Source organism: Cydia amplana, chromosome 15 (genome assembly GCF_948474715.1).
Source record: "Cydia amplana chromosome 15, ilCydAmpl1.1, whole genome shotgun sequence".
NCBI lineage: Eukaryota > Metazoa > Arthropoda > Insecta > Lepidoptera > Tortricidae > Cydia > Cydia amplana.
Genome location: NC_086083.1, coordinates 15,988,940 through 16,007,016, shown reverse-complemented (window position 1 = coordinate 16,007,016; position 18,077 = coordinate 15,988,940). Strand labels below are relative to the sequence as shown.

Sequence of the window (18,077 nt, the reverse complement as noted above, 5' to 3'; positions counted from 1 at the left end):
TTGACCAACATCCACACTGTCTAAATTGCTTTGGTGCACTGACGAGCCAGTCAAAACGTCATCAAGCAGACAAATTTAGAACATGTCAATGTCAACTGAATTTATCCGATTACCCTCATTTTTTCATTAAATACGGTAATGTTGTCATGTTATTACAGTTTTACTACGTAGTGGCCGAGAACCGTAGGTGGCCGGTAAACCGGCTAAACTACCCTATGTAACTTACTTCAGGAACGTGGTTCAGTAACGACCGGTCTGGCCTAGTGGGTAGTGACCCTGCCTGCTAAGCCGATGGTCCTGGGTTCGAATCCCGGTAAGGGCATTTATTTGTGTAATGAACACTAATATTTGTTCCGGAGTCATGGATGTTTTCTATGTATATAAGTATGTATTTATCTATATAAGTATGTATATCGTCGCCTAGCACCCATAGTACAAGCTTTGCTTAGTTTGGGGCTAGGTTGATCTGTGTAAGATGTCCCCCAATATTTATTTATTTATTTATAGTTTTTTAGGTGACTAAACTTAAAACGTCTACCTATATCGTAAAGTTGCTCATTTTACAACATTATTTTCGTAAAATTATATCGCTGTAACTACACAACTTAGGAGGTTGATCTTTTGTGTTATCGATAGCTTATTTACTGTAGATTACTGGGATATGCATAACGCCATAAGGTACCTTTGACAGTGGGATGTCACAAATACCTAGGTCAGGCTAGGCAAAAATAGTAATAGGTAGGTAGGTATATATTAAAGCACTAACTTGCCGTTGTTCCACAACAGCTAGAGAGCACTACACTAGTACCTAAATACTCGTTACACTTGAGTGTAATCACTTCTCGACTAGTTACCTCAGTGAGGGTCGTAATAATTTTGGTAGTGGTTGTTAAGCAGTATAACTATAAAGGCATAGGGCTTAATTTTCATTCATATATTATTTGTGTTATTTCTCGGTTCATTGATTTTATGATTTCTTTTATCATTTTCATTAATTAAAAATTAAGAATATTAATTCATAATTTTAAGTCGTATTGATTTTTATCCCTATATGCTCTCTTGGTATGTAGAACCCCACATAATGTTTTAGTTTTGAGCCTATTACGTAATTTGGTTTTGTTTAAATTGACTGTTGAGAACACCCAACCTACACAGGCACTGGAGTGCGGGAGAATCAAAAGGTTTTTTACAAAACCTGAGAGGTTTGGAAATGCTGGGGCCTCACTTCCAAAACGTTGTTTGTCTACCTGGAGCCAAAACAACTTTACCGCCAGTTCCTAAGACTGGTGTATTACAGATTATTTCTTTTAATTCACAAATTTCACAATACTCTCTTTCATAGTTACCGTCCCACTGCCAGGGCACGTCTTTTTTAACAAAGTTCTCATGAGTGTGGTCTTTGCCGACAAATTATTAATGAAACATCCTACAAAATTTACCATCCCGAGGAATCTTTGTAATTCTTTAACATTACTTGGAGTTGGCATTTCTTTGATCGCTTTGACCCTTTCCTGACGACTTTGACACCATCTCGGTTAAAAATATATCCTTATCCACCACAACACAACCCTTAAAAATACCAGAATACATGTAGTTTTTACACAAAAAATTATCAAAGTTAGTTTTTCCCTAAAAATTTAACTTTCAGTCCACTTTCACTCATAGTGGTGTACAAAACAAGTACTGGCACTACTATGGCAAGTATTTTAGAAAGTTGACGCAACTTACCAAGATTCCAAAATCGTATAATACTCTAGGAAAACTAGGCAAAAATAAAAATAAATTAGAGTAAATGTTCGAATTGCCTGCCACCGGCATTAATACAGACACGACATCTCTTTAAAAATGATCGTTTGATTCGTCGTGCATATCTTCTACCATTGATATGATCCGCAGCCTGTGTGATTCTTTGGCGAAGCTCGTCCAATGTTTCAATGGGTTTTGAGTAGAGTCTGTCTTTGAGACAACCCCAGTAGAAGAAGTCCAGGGGGTTTAGGTCGGGCCACGGGGTGGCCATTGTTTAGATTTTTATTTTTATTTTATTTCATTTTGTGCCTAGTTTTCCTAGAGTATTATACCATTTTGGAATCTTGGTTAGTTGTATCAACTTTCTAAAATACTTGCCATAGTAGTGCCAGTACTTTTTTTTGTCCACCACGATGAGTGAAAGTGGACTGAAAGTTAAAATTTTAGGGAAAAACTAACTTTGATTAATTTTTGTATAAAAACTACATGTATTCTGGTATTTTTAAGGGTTGTGGTGGATAGCAGTGCTACTTAGGTTGCCGACACAAAAAAAAACCAGAAATATTTGACAAATTGTAGACATGGTCGTTAAAAATACCATTAGGGGAGTCGATTTTCATTTTATTTTGTAATTCCATAATAAATTGAGATTTTTTTTTCGAGTAGTCATGAGCAGGTCCATCTTCTGGTGCCAGCTTATTGTTGAATTTTGGGACACGTTGTATATGTTATCCATATCTATAGTGCAAGCCTAGACCTTACTTGGTCAGACTATCTATGCTGATTTGTGTAAGACCGTCCCAGTATAATTATAAATTATGTTACCTTTACTTGTGATGCCTTAACTTAAAGTCTGAGAGGGCCTTTTTGAATTTGGCTTGAGGACCGATCGTTGGAATCAAAGACCTCATCTGCCCATCATCTAGTAATTGTTAGGCACGTTTATACTTCATTTTCTGAAAATATTTAAAGCGAATCCTCTTCACTCCAAAGTACCATACTTTGAGTGAAGAGGATTCGAGCCAGGCCAATACTATTTTTGAGTCAGTGAACAAATGAACATCTGATATCTTTAGTAAAGAGGCGACATGATTTATTAATTTGACCAGTATAAGGGCCCCATTCGACTCAAGCTTCGAAATAATCAGTTTAGATGCAAGCGGTGATATTCTCGACTTAGAGCAAAGTAAATGTATGTAAGACTTACTAATTACTATGGCCTTAACATAAATACAACAACCGTAAGCTACAACTAATGCATCACAGTATCCTATTAAGCCCTTTATGTACTTCTTCAGAAAGCACAACTTCTGAACGACAGGTATTCGCGCGTCGCGATGTACTACAGCCTCAAACATCTCGATAAATGATTTGTAGAGCGTGACGTCCCGCCCGTCGAAGACGTATATCTAGCGAAGGCAAGCGCGCAGCCTTCCCACTGTGCCCTCTGCTGCATAGAGTGTATTTTGTTGGGCTGTTTTATCGATCACATTTATCGCTCACTATAAAAGCGATCTTCTGTATCGTCGTCCATATCGTCTTTGTCTATACAATGTTTATTTAACGTAAATAATACAAACTTAATACTTAAGTACCTTATAAAATAAAATAACTAAAACTAAACCTAATAAAAAAAATAAAAATCCCTAAAACCTACCTTCTAAACCTAGGCCCCTCGGCAAGGTGCCCATCACGCAGACAGCATTCCCGCGCTGTATAGCGATAGCAATCCTTTGCGCGAGAAAGCCGCCTGCGCGAGAGTCCCCTGTTGCCTCCCTTAACCGCTTACCAAGCTCCTTAAGGAGCCCACGCGTCGCGTTTGTCTGCTAATTGAACGCAGATATCTTGATAATTTTGGAAAACGGTGTGAAGTGACGCTTTTCTAGTAGTCAAGCTAGCTCTACATAGTTAACAGTTTAGGATCTTGTTGAAGGAACCTTTCCATTTACGACATCACATTCGGAACATTCTTCTTTTAATTGTCGAAAAAAATATGGCGCTAATCCGTAGGTGTAGGTGACAGTGTAGGCTGTTTTTGTTCCTTGGAAGCGCATTTTTTAGCGATATCAGAGTCCGGAAACATCAGAGGAAAGAGATCCAGGGAGAAAAACAACTTCTCCCACAATATCCGAATCCGACACAGGGTTTTTACATATATATTTTTTTTTTACAATATTTATTGCTATACTAGAACTTTCTATTAACGGTGCACCAAAAAAGTTTTCTAGTTGCAAAGTCTTTACAGAGTATAACCATGCTCTGCACATTATTGGAAAACACTATGTTGCATACTGCTACAATATTACCATCTTTTAAAACACAATATGAATCCGGATGTGCTATTTTTACAAATGATTGAAATTTAATTCAGATGAACTGCTGTAATTTATCACAGCCTGGCAAAAACAAGCCTGATGAGTGAGGTTTTAAAAGCCGTGTATGGCCGTGTGTGGGCAGATGTTGTATTCCATATTTTGTAAAGAAACGTTGACTTGATTGACTCATAAAACATGGGGCTTTGTCTGTAATGTATGTCAATGGTGGAATTGTTGGACCATATACGTAAATAATATCCCTTTCTACTGTGTCTATGACATCACTTGCTGACAACGAGCTTGTGGGTTTAGCCATTATGTACCTAGTAGCATGGTCTATATGTACCAACATGTATATGTTGCCTGAAGTGGTCTGTGGTAATGCTACTATATGGTCAGCTGATATTACTTCCATGGGTGTGTGTGGTATCGGTCTTGTGCCCATTAATCCATAAGCCAATTTTGTTCTTCGATTGGTACTTGCACAAACGATGCAACATTTGTGTAAGCTTTAACGTCCTTGTGCATTGATTTCCACCAATATTTTTGCTTAATGCGTGCCAATGTTGATTTCATGTCCATGTGTCCACTGTCATCGTGTGCTAACTGGACTTAAATTCCATTGGGTTTTACCCGCACAGGTTCGAATCCTGTCCGCAGCAGCATGTAAGGGCTGATTATTAAAACAACGACATCTTGGAAGTGTTATTTATTCGTAAAGCGCTATCTGACTCTTACTTAAGTGTTCCTGTTAATATGTCTATCCTTATTGCTCTAATGTTGTTATTACCTTATCGAATGAGCGTATTATGGTTCGACCTAAACATCGATTTTGCCCTTACACATATAATCCAATGGGAAACGTTTAATAAAATGTATACCGGGTCAGTACCCGGTATACATTTTATTAAACGTTTAATATCAGTATATTAATAGCGTTTGGGTATGGTGAAAATCTTCATCATCCATCTTGAGAAACTCTTCATGGGTTCTTAGGGTGGCATCACACTCAGGAAATGTATATTCTGTTTTCCAAATAAACGCCAGACTGTCTGCACTTTGTACATGAATAATAACCTGTGTGTCTCTTGACTCCTAATAGAAAATAAACGTATATATACGAGTATAATATACGTTTTGACTTCCGACGGTGCCTCTTTGTAAGAAAAACTGGCGCTACTGCAATAATCCGTGAGTTATGGCACCTAGACATGGGTCCCATCCTCCCATCTTTTCTAGAACGGTCACCAACTGCCAATTAGACCGTAGCGAGATTGCTGTTCACTTTCAGTGATGTAAAAGCTGGAAATGCTTTGAACTATTTTTGTATGTATGTAGGTATACCTAATATTATCCCATCCTTCAGAATCGAATCTTTGGCAGATTATACCTTGATTCGCGTAGGTCTCAGAGGCCTTAGATATTTTAGCCTCTGATTCTTTCGTTCCTGGGGTTTGTCTGCTAACTCTTCAACGGCTTCGCCTGGATTCGGCATTTCCACTGCTACGGGTTCATTCACAATACGTGGTGCAATCCAGTCATCATCCATTGCAGAGATATTGTCACTTTCGTGTGAGGGAGCTTGTGATGAAGCTTGCGACGGGACTGGAAAAGGAGGGCGCCGTGCCAACCAAAGCATGTTATTCATATTTTCGTACGTGTTCTGTACCATATGACATAATGTTTCTAGCAAGATGCTTTGCCGGGCCATGTAGATCAGAGTTAATTTTCTCTCCGAACAGGTCTTCATAGCTTGGGGTTGAGGTATGCGTAGGTGGTTAAATGAAAGGCGTGTGTCTAACTCGATAGTTATAATCAGACTGACTTACATGTTCTCTCTACATCCTTTGTATCTACTTATAGTTATACTTATATCTATGTACACGTCTAGTATGCACACCTCACCTGGAGGGTGCTTTTGAAAAAAAAAAAAATGAATTGTATGTATATTTTTTGTATTAAAATGTATAAAAATATACAATGTGTTTATATATCGTCAGGTGACAAGCAAAAGTCACTAATACTATAAAATATTTGAACAAAAATCAACCTTCTTGTCGTACTAATATGGTTCACTATGGCTATGAACTTGTGGAGGTACTTAGTGACTTTTGCTTGTCGCCTGACGATATATATACATATATACAAGGTGTCCCAAGAAGTAGTGATATACTGAAGCTGGGAGGTAGGAGGACCTAGAGGGCTATCTGAATCACCCCCATGTATGTTCCGCGATTTTTCGTATTTTCGGAGTTATGATTTTTTTTAATTTTTCACCTATCGCCGAGTACGATGAGATTTTTATTTATGGTGAATTATTGCGGTAGATGCTTGATTTTTTTTTGTGTGCTAAGCTGATAGATAGGCCAATTCAGTATGGTAACATTTACTATCGTTAGATCTTTGAATGGAATTAAAAAAAAATTTAATGCCGAGAAAGATAAAATTACCCAGTATGTTTTATTTTTTTAAGCGCCCCTGAAGTTGTGAACATACTGGGTAATTTTATCTTTCTTGGCATTACATTTTTTTTTATTCCATTATAAGATCTAACGATAGTAAATGTTACCATATTGAATTGGCCTATCTATCAGCTTAGCACACAAAAAAAATCAAGCATCTACCGCAATAATAAAAAAAAAGCATAAAAGACCCTGCATAAAAGATTGTATGCAGGGGTGGTACCTTTTCTCTGCAGCTGACTGTACACCTATAAAAAATAGTTGTACCTGCTGCAATTTTATACCGGTACCGTACTTTATATTTCAACAGGTATAGTACCTTCAAAACGAAGCGGTATTGATAAATAATAACGGTACCGTACCGCCTATAAATAATAATAATTCAGCCTGTAAGTGGCGGGATCGATGGGGCGTTCCAATCAGCAAAAGACAGTAAGTTAACGACTACTGATTTATTTTTGAACTTGGCGGATTTTTACAATTGGTAACAGTGCACAAAAAAGGCAACACTGCCCGTGTAAAAGTGCCGACCCACAAAAGTATGCAGGAGCAAACACCCTCAGCACGAACGCAACCACCGGTTTCAATTACTAGGTAATCAGTCTCCGAGTATCTCTAGATCGAAAGTGCCCAGAGCAGCTGATACTTCGTATAGCTACCGTGTTACCTATCGAATCTATCAAATAAACAAAAATCAAACTTAGAACTTAGCTAATCTACGAAAGACTAACGCTTGCGCGTTCTATCTCAATGCCACCGACATCTAGTGAGCGGTTTGCATACTAATGTCTAATACATGCCATGAAACTGTGATAGACTAACGCTTGCGCGATCTATCTCGCCGCGAGCGCCATCTAGCGATTAATTGGGTAAACTGTCCGTATTGGAAGTGGTGCTGTTACAATCTCCCCCTCAGTTTCGTAGGGCGACTCGACCACGGAACTGTAACATTTTAGTGCTTCTTTGGTCGGCCCCTTCCTCGTTTGGCGACGGAGACGGTAGATTTTCGAGGACGTCCTCTCCTCCGCAGTGGTTGTACAGGACTGGGTAAGGTTTCCTCGGTCCCCTTGTAGGGCTCTAACGCAGATGCATGGTACGTGCCCATCGGAGTTTCGATTTGCTCCGGATTGGCGATCTGGTAGGAGGCTGGACCGCATCGCTTGATGATCACGTAAGGCCCGTCTCGGCGCGGCGCAAATTTGGCACTGTATCCACGGGACACACTACTTACAGGATGTAGTTTGGCCATAACGAGATCTCCGGGGGAATAGGAAGGGCTCTCCCTCCTCTTCTTGTCCACATATTCTTTGCGGGCCTCTTCTTTCAGTTCCTGTACCTCTCGTGCCTGTTTCAAAGTGTCCGAGATCTGAAGCAGTTTAGGAGTGATTTCGGGTACAAAATTCTCGGAAAGCACTATTTCTCGGAAATCGTGTTCATTATCAGAAGGCGTTCTCAACTCTCTGCCGTAGGTGAGATAGGCTCCTGCCTACCTCCTGCCTGCTCCTGTACTCCTGTACGGCCTGTGGACGAGCACTGCGCTGTATTCATCGCAAACCGAATGCTCGGCAACTTGTCAGGCCAGTTACTGTGGTCTTCCTCTACTAGTATAGCCAGTTGAGTCTTCAAGTCACGATTACGACGTTCCACTGGATTAGCTTCTGGATGGTATACTGGTGTGAACGAGTGTTTTATTCGCAGACAGTACGTCACCTGCTGTAACACAGCGCTTACAAACTGTGGCCCGTTGTCACTGATGACACGTCTGGGTACACCGAATCTAAGAAATATCTCGTTGAGTAGTATCTCTGCACAGTTCTCCGCGGTTGCGGTCTGCAGGGCGAACAGCTCGACCCAACGGGTGGCCACATCTTCAACAATGAATATCCATGTCTTTTCTTGTGGTGATGCAGGAAGAGGTCCGAACAGGACGAATGAGATGACCTCGAACCTTTTATTCATGGCTGTTGTCTGTAACAAGCCAGCTGGTTTTTGATTGCTTGGTTTATAGCGCTGGCAGGGTACACATTGTTTTATATAACTTTCGACGTATTTTCGCATCCCCTGTCACGTAGATTCCCCAGCCCGGCTGTGGACTCTTACCCAGAGGAAATCCACGGACAATATTTAATACTAAAACTTACCAAATTAAAACTTCAATCAGGTGCTACAACTTATTTCTATCAGCTATTCAGGGCAAAAGGATATCAAATGAAATGTTAATTTCTGTGACACGTAATTTATTACTACTTTAGACACTGGTAAAGTTGTTCCACAAGTAAATCATTAAATAAGCTAGCAATAAGCACCTTATCTTAATAATGTCAGACGATAGAGCTGGGTCGTGCCAAAAGGTGGTTCTACAATGATTTACAAGCAGACCTATCTACGAGGGGCGTTCAATAAAAAGTGAGAATGAGTGTGTTATATACAACTTTTATTAAATATTATTTTATTTTTCGACATAGTCACCTTTTAGCATAATACACTTAGTATATCTTTTTTCTAAACTTAAAATTCCATTTCTAAAAAAGGTTTCATCTTGAGTACTTAAAAAATCCTGTACTGCAGCGACTACCGCGTCGTCGTCTTCAAATTTCTTGCCTCTCAGGTATTCCTTCAATCTCGGAAATAGGTAGAAATCACTAGGGGCGAGGTCTGGTGAATACGGAGGATGCTTAAGGATATCGAACCCAGCATCACGTATTGCAGCCATTGCAACGGCGGACTTGTGTGCCGGTGCATTGTCCTGATGGAACAACACAATTTTCGAGAGTTTACCTCGCCGTTTTTCACGGATCTCATTGCGCAATGTTGCTATTTGTTTGGCATATAAAGTGCCCGTAATAGTGGCTCCATGCTCGAGATACTCAATCATTACGACCCCTTTACCATCCCAAAAAACAGAGCCCATGACCTTACCGGCAGATGGGCCCACCTTGAATTTCTTCGGAGTTGGAGATGATGGCCTTTTCCATGTCATAGACTGCGGTTTCGTTTCAGGGTCGTAATGATGGAGCCATGTTTCGTCCATTGTTATAAATCGCGCCAAAAAAAGTTCCCTGTCTTGCTGTATCAGGTCCAAACCTTCTTGACAAATCTCGACTCTAGTTTGTTTTTGCGTGTCAGTAAGCATTCTGGGTACCCAACGCGCTGATACCTTTTTCATACCCAAGCGTTCATGTAAAATATTATGCACGCTCCCCGTTGAAATCTTTACATTTTCAGCAATAAAACGAACCGTGACACGACGATCCGCCAAAACTAAGTTTTCGACTTTTTTCACAATTTCTTCAGTTACTGCTGTAGTAGGGCGTCCGGAGCGGGGGTCATCCATGGTCGATGTTCTTCCACGTCTAAATTCGGCGCACCAACGTGCGACTGTCGAATACGGAGGAGCATTAGACCTTAAAGTGTCCCGTAAATCTAAATCGACTTGGTCCGTAGAAAAATTTTTCAAACACAAGTATTTGATAACGGCGCGCAGTTCAATTTTCTCCATTTTCGCTAACGTACTCAATAGCATCGCAAAGAAATCGCCGTATTTTTTTTTAAACAAAACAGTTAAGTTTTTTTTTTTTCATGGCGATCAGCTAGGTAGATTAGCTTTACCGGCCAGTATTTACTTTCCTAATATTTAAAGAGTTTACATCTCATTCTCATTATATATTGAACGCCCCTCGTAAGTTTGTTAGTCCCTAAATTATCATTTGCCATCACATACGATTTATACTAAATTTACTGAATTAAATTCGAATGAATGCTTCAGGATGGAAGGAAAAGGTACACCAACATCTTAACGAATGTTACCGCCAGATCAAGTACATGGTGCCAACCTCCGCTGTGCCGGAGCCAATTGCAGCAGCAGGCGACTGACCCAACACCGCGGGGCACCGCAGAAGAACCAAGGCCTCAGTCTGAAGGTGACTTCTCCTCCACCCAGCAGGAGAACGAAACTCGTCATGGTGAACTGTTCACCAGACGCTTAAAATGCTTGCTAATTATGGACTGACTTCCAAAATCACAACAGCAACAACAGCATAACAGCATAACGACACCCAGTCAGCTGAAAGAAAACATTATAACATTAACAACTAGAAACATGTCCTAACCTTTCATGAGACATCATACATTCTGGGTTTCTTACCAGCTGGAAATTCCTAGAGTGGACTCATCTCACAACTCTGACAAACCCACCCCACTACATTGCTTCACCAGCAGACTGGAAACAAAACGAATTGTCAAATATGCAGGGACAAGGATTCAACAAAGGAAATAAACCTGAAGACACTATTATATTCTACTTACTGTTGCTGGCGAAAATAACTACATATTGAGCTTCCTAGCTCATGGATGCAGCGGCAGCTGCATCACCAAAACACGGATCGATGCTACCAGAGCATGATGTATTTAGCTTCACTTTCTAAATATAAAAACGCCCATCCCGGGCGAAAGCTAACCAGAAAATGGTCTCAAGCCTATCTGCCCCTGGGATAACATAATCAAAATAACAGTAACTAATGACATTCATGGAATAATTTTATATTTCAGTTTAACATAAAGAATTAATCATATTTATTTATCCAAACATATTTCAACCTTTATTGTATTTATTTATTAGGTTTTTGATTTAAATTTTAATTAATATTATTCCATAAATTCAGAATTTAATTTGAAGTAGCAACACCATTGTCTTCAATTTGTTTCTTATTGGCTAAATGGTTGTCATATATATTGTTGCTACATCAATGACTTCCTTGCCACAAACAAAATCTATTCTCTATTCGAGACCTATGTAAAAACGTTAAACTGAAATATTCATACAAAACGCAGTGTCACACCCCTTCCAGAAATATATTTTTGTGATTCTTTCGAGAGTTTTCTCTACACCGTAATGTCCAGCCAAAGGGTCATCGTGGTAAGCACAGAGTGTGTTTGCCCACTCGTGTTCGGGTACCACCAACTGAGCATCCTCTGAGTCGGAGTACGGTGAATGAATGAATCGTTGTTCCGCTCTTAGCTCTGCTGAGCTGCGGACAGGCATGTTCATGGTGACCCCACATATGCCACAGTTATTCTGTGTGTTTTCAGTGCATGGAGGACGGGACAGAGCATCTGCTACTACATTAGTGCGGCCAGGTGTGTACTGGATGGTCAAGTCAAATGCCTGTAGTATTAGAGCCCATCTTGCCAATCTACCTGTAGGTGATTTGAGGGATAAGAGCCACTTCAGAGCATGGTGGTCGGTCTTGACAACGGTAGGTAAGCCCTCAATGTAACCTCTGTATTTCGTTACAGCCCAGACAACGGCTAATGTCTCGCGCTCGGTTGTCGAGTAGTTCCTTTCTGCTGGGGTTAGTAACCGGCTTGCGTATTCCACAGGGTGCTCTTCAGGACCCTCCCCCTGGACCAGAACTGCTCCAAGTGCGTAGCTACTCGCGTCTGTTTTAATTACGTAAGGCTTGGTTTCATCCGCTTGTTTTAAGACGGGTGCCATAGTGAGCAACTCCTTCAGCTTCGTATATGCGGCGTCTTGTTCCGAGTCCCACTTTCAAACAGTGTTCTTTTTGGTAAGTCTAGTCAACGGTTCCGCAATTGCTGAGAAGTTGTTGATAAACCTACGGTACCAAGAACAAGTCTGAAGAAAGGTCAGAAGATGTCGAACGTTGGCAGGCGTAGGGAGTTCCAGGATTGCCGATACCTTGTATTCCTTCTGGAGTTATGTAGTGCCCTAGGTATTTTATGGTCGAGCATCCGAGACGGCATTTCTGTCTATTAACGGTGAGGTTGTATTCACGCATTAACTCGAACACGGCAGCGAGGTCCTGTAGATGTGTCTCAAAGGAAGTCGAGTTCATAGTGCGTAGAAGCTTAAATCTTCCTTCTTGATCGGCTGTTGACGTGGTTGCTTGGAGCAGGTTGGGCAGCTAGTCCGTACTACCCCTGGAGCACCGCAGCTGTAGCAAGAGAACTTCGGGGCAGATGGTGAAGGCATTTGAGTTTGCACCACCACCTGTTTCCTTGGTTCGATTGCCGCTGAGGTTGGTATATTCTCGGCAAACTTCTTTTTCCGACAAACGTCCACCGAGTGTCCTGGATTCTTACAAAAACTGCAGCGGATGCGGCCCTTTGTGGCTGGCTGAGGTTTAGTATCAAAGAGTTCTTCATAACTTTGGGCAGTCTTCAGGAGATCGTCGAAGGATGTGACGTTCTCCCGTAGAACTTTCTCCCTGATCTTCTTATTCAGCGATCCATACACTAGGTCGAGTTGGATACTTTCTGAAGGGCGTGGCGTGGGCAGCTGAGCAATCAAATCCCTTTTTGCTGCGACGAAGGTTTCAGTAAGTTCGTTGTCCCTCTGGTGAACTCTACAGATCTCTTGGTATATCGTAGGAGCAGGTTTCTTCGGAGAAAAAGCCCTGTGCAACCTATTCTTGAAGTCGTCCCAAGTCGAAACGTTGTCTGACACCCCGTTCCACCACACGGCAGCGTCATCCTTTAAGATCAAAGGAAGGCTGTCAAGTGCATCGCCGTCACTCATCTTTTCGACACGCTTGAAGCAAGATGCAGCCGTCAGGAATGTCTTTACACGCGTCGAGTCCCTCTCGCCATCATAAGTGAAGGTCGCTGTCGCGAAAGATGTGGTGCGCGGTGCATCTGTGGTCGCCGTGGCTGGAGCTCGACTATGCGTTATGGCACCAATCAGCTGTTGAAACTGATCCTCGGACATATTGACTGCCATATTTTCTTTAGTCTTAACGACTGGCTTCGGCTTGATTTTTGTCGATGTTATTCGCCCCGACTTCGTTATGACGCGCGATGCTGTGCGGCGTAAGCGCCATCGACAATAAGATCTCTTTTCATAGATAACGTCACATTTATGTATAACGTCACATTTATGTATAATGTGTATTTATTCGAGAAAGTGTTTCTGGTATTTTTTCCAATGAACATAACTTCCGGCGTGTAATCATATACAAGGTGGAACCAAAATGGTGGGGATCCGTTTAAGGGCATATTCGGAGGAAAAAGTTGAAGAAATATTTTTATGACAGGATTTGTTTTTCTAAGGGGCAGTCGCCCCAAGTCAGCCAACTCTCCATACAAAGGCCAAAAAATATTCGCGAAAAATATTATATTTTTTCGACTTTTTACTAATCACTACACGATACTGATTATGTCCTTAAATGGATCCCCACAATTTTTATTACACCTTGTATATCACTACAAACTGGAGGGTATGTTATGTCAAATGAAAAAATAAACTGTAACACTTACTCGTATAAATACCAATAGTTTCATTCATATTTATATAACACCACCATTGCGTTCTGAAATCCAACACGAGGGGCATCTCGGCTGGCCGGTAGTTGTTTTTTACACATAGGTACATTAGGTACCTAATACTTAACTCATAATGCCGCCTGTGTTACATAGTAAAAGTAGGTACTAAATAAATGGTACATTTACATTTATTTCACAGTGTTGCACCCTTGCTAAGCGGATGAATTTTGGATATGACGTAGATAAGACGTTTGTACATATTTGAAAAAAAAAATGGTTATTGTGCCAAGACTGGAAGTCATTATACAGGGTGTTACAAAATTTTTTTTTATTTTTTTTTATAACGGAATGAGATAGAGAGCTGTAATTTTCCAACAATGGCCTTTAGTTTTAATAATATTTGAGCAAAATATGGGATCCGTCCGTCTCATAGATTTGGAGGAAAAAAATAAAATAGTTTTGGGGTTTATCGGGTATTGTGGACCCCCAGGGGGTCGGAGGGGGTTGAAACTTTGTGCAAAGTATTATCTTCTTAAAAGGCATCGTTTGGTTATAGTTTCGAACCAAAAGCGCTGGGGGCAATTTTTCAAAGGCTATCCTGCTACACCCTTTCTTTCCGAAAACCAACTCGAATGGTGAATACTTTAATTGTGGCTGTATGTACTGTTGTATTTATACGCGAAACACCAGAACGGTAACTACTGACCACGTGTCAGGGTGTCCATCGCCTGGATTCTCATAAATGCGGCTAAATGTTTGTGCATATTCTCTAATGCGCCTATTGATTGATGGTGATATGCGGTTGAATTAAATTTACTTATTTTTAGTAACTTACAAACTTCGTCCATAGTAGCTGACATAAACTCCGTACCGGGATCTGTTGATATCGCTCCTGGGATGCCATACCTTAATATAAAATAGAGATCTTGCTACGCTAATTGTATCCTTACGCTGTAAGTGTAAGCCTGTAAGGGATACGCCTCGATGTACTTGGTCAGTTCGCACTGCAGTCATTGCTGTGCAATGTGAGAACGTATTTGTTATCTTCCGCGTCGGCGTCGAGCGGTCCGAGTAAGTCAAAACATATTTTCTCGAAAGCGGATGTCGCTGTCGTTGTGATGGTCATTGGCTGTCTTAAATATTTTATTACTTGACATTTACTATACTTCTTTACATATTCCCTAACGTCATTTTCTAAACCTGGCCAGTAGTATTTTGTCTTAATATTATGTAGGTACTTTAGGTAGGTACTTATCATTCTGCGAACTCTGGCATGTCCGCTTGTAGGTAATAAATGATAGTCGTTCATTATAACTCGTCTCTCATCTTTGTCAGTAATTCTGTTTATTTTTCCTAGGACATTTACTTTCGGTCCGGACCAACTTTTATTTAAAACTATCCTCTGGTGTCCCTGTTTACAGCTAGCAACACTGCGTGCCTATGTCAGCCATTATGTTTTTTCGTGCAATACGACGCACGGTGGGCTGAAAATCGGCCTCCATAGAAATAGAAACCGAAGTCTTAAATTTGTACTTTTTTTTATTGGAATAGCTTTTGTTAGGTTTTATTATGTCCCAAAATTAATCTTAGCTAATTTGGTTGGAAAAATAATTAATTATAATTTTTTTTCAAAATCTTTGTATGGCGCGTATCAGAAAAAACGACTTTTCTCCGAAAATAAAAAGTTAACCGTAATATCCTGACAGATGATTTTAAAACCAATTATTCTTGATTTTTCCACATAATTAGAATTTTCCTACGGGGTGCACTTTTTTTTTTTAAAAATCGATATATTTTTTTATTTTTATTATCTTATTTTTTTATTTTAATACGGTTATACTCGTTATTTTGACTACAAAAAATGAATTTGAGTTTGATCGAACCAATAACTTACGCGTAGTGAATTTTTGTTCTAAGCAAATGTATGGAGCGTACGAGTAAAACGGATTTTTTTTTCAAAAATTAAAGGTATACCGTAATATCCTTGCAGATGATTTAAGTACCAATTATTAATGATATTTTGACATAACGCGAACTTTTCTACCGTGTGCACTTATTTAATAAAAAATAAAAAACTTATTTTTTCATGCTGAAATAGCTTTTTCTCATTGTTTTAATCAAATAAATAATAAACATACAACAGTTACAAGTAGAAAATTGAAAATAAAACCATTACATCCTTTACATTATTACCATTGTATCCTCTTTATTACATTATCTTTGTACTTAATGAAACAGTATTTAACAAATGACACATTGACAACTTATGAGTCTAAAATTAATGATCATTAATGAGGTCCGGTTACAATCGTTAGTAGATATTATGAAACTTTGTTCTAGCTCAAAAGAAAAAAATGGACGATGAAATCAAAGACCTAGTGCCCACAGAACATAGGAACAACAAAGTGACACATAAGCTGAAGATGACGATGGTAGATGGCAAAATCTGCACATATCTTTCACAGGCTAAGTCAAGTGCAACATGCGTTTTATGTTTAGCTAAGCCTAATGAAATGAACAATATAGACAAAGTTTCGAAAAAAACAGTGCCTGATACTACCTTATATGAATTTGGACTATCATCTTTACATGCCCGGATCAATACCATGGAATGCCTTCTTCATATAGCATATCGATTGGACTTTAAAGAATTTTATGCAACTGAAAAGAGGGGCCTTAAACAGAAGATGGAACTACGGAAGAAGATTATTCAAGATCGCTTCAAAGACGAACTAAATCTTTTAGTCGATGTAGTAAAACAAGGTTCTGGAACAACGAATGATGGAAACACAGCACGGAAATTTTTCGAAGATCCCGAAAAAACAGGTAATATCAATGGACTGGACAAACAACTGATTCGGAGATTTGCTGTAATTCTGCAAGCTGTCACATCAGGTGAAGTAATTGACACTGAAAAGTTTAAAGCCTATTGTAAAGATACAGCGGACGACTATATTAAATTTTACAGTTGGTATAAGATGCCCCCAACAGTGCATAAATTGCTGATCCATGGCACAGATATCATTGCACAAAATGATATTGTACCGATTGGTCATCTCTCTGAAGAAGCATCCGAGGCACGCAACAAAGACTTCAGAATGTTCAGAGAGCATCACTCACAAAAAAAAACGAGACAAGATTCGAACAGGGATGTTTTTAATGTTACTTTTGTCTTCCGATCCTGTCCTTTCTTCAATGAGGCCAACAATAAGTGGAAAAAAGAAACAGGCTTTCTTCCCTGAAACTTTAGAATTATTCATTTGTCTGGAACCTCAAGAAGAAGAAGTGACAGATACCTCAAATGTGTACCCTGATTCTGAAATGGACACGGATTCGGAAGTAAGCGACCAGGAAAACTAAACTTTCAGGATTCCAATATTAGCATTAGAATACTTTTAATTAGGATAGCATTACATATACTTATTTCTGTTTTTATGTAAACCAATTATTGATAATAATGATAATGTTACTGATATTTATTTAATTAAGTAAATTCGTAGTATCTACTAATGATTGTAACCGGACCTTATTAACGATCATTAATTTTAGACTCATCAGTTGTCAATATGTCAAATTTGTTAAATATTGTTTCATTAAGTACAAAGATAATGTAATAAAGAGGATACAAAGGTAATAATGTAAAGGATGTAATGGTTTTATTTTCAATTTTCTACTTGTAACTCTTGTATGTTTATTATTTATTTGATTAAAACAATGAGAAAAAGTTATTTCAGCATGAAAAAATAAGTTTTTTATTTTTTGTTAAATAAGTGCATACGGTAGAAAAGTTCGCGTTATGTCAAAATATCATTAATAATTGGTACTTAAATCATCTGCAAGGATATTACGGTATACCTTTAATTTTTGAAAAAAAAAATCCGTTTTACTCGTACGCTCCATACATTTGCTTAGAACAAAAATTCACTACGCGTAAGTTATTGGTTCGATCAAACTCAAATTCATTTTTTGTAGTCAAAATAACGAGTATAACCGTATAAAAATAAAAAAATAAAAATAAAAAATATATATCGATTTTAAAAAAAAAAGTGCACCCCGTAGGAAAATTCTAATTATGTGGAAAAATCAAGAATAATTGGTTTTAAAATCATCTGTCAGGATATTACGGTTAACTTTTTATTTTCGGAGAAAACTCGTTTTTTCTGATACGCGCCATACAAAGATTTTGAAAAAAAATTATAATTAATTATTTTTCCAACCAAATTAGCTAAGATTAATTTTGGGACATAATAAAACCTAACAAAAGCTATTCCAA

At 39.1% G+C, this 18,077-nt stretch overlaps 1 protein-coding gene and 2 long non-coding RNA genes across 3 annotated transcripts in view; 1 reads left to right on the top strand and 2 right to left on the bottom strand.

Moving 5' to 3' along the window:
- LOC134654688 (uncharacterized) overlaps nucleotides 1–15,404 on the bottom strand; it is a 403,600-nt gene extending 388,196 nt beyond the window's left edge. Inside the window, exon 1 of the long non-coding RNA XR_010097365.1 lies at nucleotides 15,279–15,404. This is a non-coding gene — a long non-coding RNA (uncharacterized LOC134654688). The remainder of the gene's footprint in view (nucleotides 1–15,278) is intronic.
- The window catches only part of LOC134654661 (zinc finger BED domain-containing protein 4-like), a 1,082,235-nt gene that overhangs the window by 621,425 nt on the left and 442,733 nt on the right, over nucleotides 1–18,077 (bottom strand). The window lies entirely within an intron of this gene.
- Nucleotides 15,585–17,832, top strand: LOC134654687 (uncharacterized). Its single transcript, XR_010097364.1, has 2 exons — nucleotides 15,585–15,713; nucleotides 17,449–17,832. It is a non-coding gene; the product is annotated as an uncharacterized LOC134654687 (long non-coding RNA).